Source organism: Urocitellus parryii, chromosome 6 (genome assembly GCF_045843805.1).
Source record: "Urocitellus parryii isolate mUroPar1 chromosome 6, mUroPar1.hap1, whole genome shotgun sequence".
NCBI lineage: Eukaryota > Metazoa > Chordata > Mammalia > Rodentia > Sciuridae > Urocitellus > Urocitellus parryii.
The window spans coordinates 9,161,291-9,162,534 of NC_135536.1; the positions used below are offsets into that span (position 1 = coordinate 9,161,291).

At 39.9% G+C, this 1,244-nt stretch overlaps 1 non-coding gene across 1 annotated transcript; it reads left to right on the plus strand.

Annotated features, from left to right (window-relative positions):
• Positions 1-308: 308 nt before the first annotated feature.
• Positions 309-413, plus strand: LOC144255501 (U6 spliceosomal RNA). The gene has a single exon (XR_013343799.1). It is a non-coding gene; the product is annotated as a U6 spliceosomal RNA (small nuclear RNA).
• Positions 414-1,244: the final 831 nt, after the last annotated feature.

Below are 1,244 nucleotides of genomic sequence, written 5' to 3' on the forward strand. Positions count from 1 at the left end.
CTGCAACTTGCAATCCTCCTGCCTCAGGTAGCACTTTAAACAGAACAAGGTCATAAAGAGATGAATTCCAAAGCTGGTTTACAAAGTCCACAGTGTATGAAACCAAAAAAAAAAAAAAAAATGTTGTTGAGAGCAGAACCTCCTCATATATCGGGAGCTACTTGGATTGTAGCTGGTATCATTTAGGAGATAACAGTCCGAGATACTGTATGACTTGGAGATTTTTATTAAGAATAAAGTTTGAGGGTTCACTTGGCCAATACTTTTCAAAATTAATCAGAAATTGTATTTAGAAGTTATTAAAGCAGTGCTCATAGCAGCAGCAATATACCAAAACTGGAACAATACAGAGAAGGTTAGCATGGCCCCTGTCCGAGGATAACACACAAATTCACGAAGTGTTCGATATTTTTTTTTTAAAGAATTGTTTACTGATTGGCAGCCATTATGAAGTCAAGCAACAACAAGTGCTGGCGAGGATGTGGGGAAAAGGGTACACTTGTTCATTGCTGGTGGGACTGCAAATTGGTGCGGCCAATTTGGAAAGCAGTATGGAGATTCCTGGGAAAGCTGGGAATGGAACCACCATTTGACCCAGCTATTGCCCTTCTTCTCCCTGAAGACCTTAAAAGAGTGTACTATAGGTATACTGCTACATGGATGTTCATAGCAGCACAATTCACAATAGCTAGACTGTGGAACCAACTTAGATGCCCTTCAATAGATGAATGGATTAAAAATGTGGCATTTATACACAATGAAGTATTACTCAGCACTAAAAAATGACAAAATCATGGAATTTCCAGGGAAATGGATGGCATTAGAGCAGATTATGCTAAGTGAAGCTAGCCAATCCCTAAAAAACAAATGCCAAATGTCTTCTTTGATATAAGGAGAGCAACTAAAAACAGAGCAGGGAGGAAGAGCATGAGAAAAAGATTAACATTAAACAGGGACGAGAGGTGGGAGGGAAAGGGAGAGAGAAGGGAAATTGCATGGAAATGGAAGGAGACCCTCATTGTTATACAAAATTACATATAAGAGGATGTGAGGGGAAAGGGAAAAAAATCAAGGGAGAGAAATAAATTACAGTCGATGGGGTAGAGAGAGAAGAGGGGAGCGGAGGGGGGATAGTAGAGGATAGGAAAGGTAGCAGAATACAACAGTCACTAGTATGGCAATATGTAAAAACGTGGATGTGTAACCGATGTGATTCTGCAATCTGTATTTGGGGTAAAAATGGG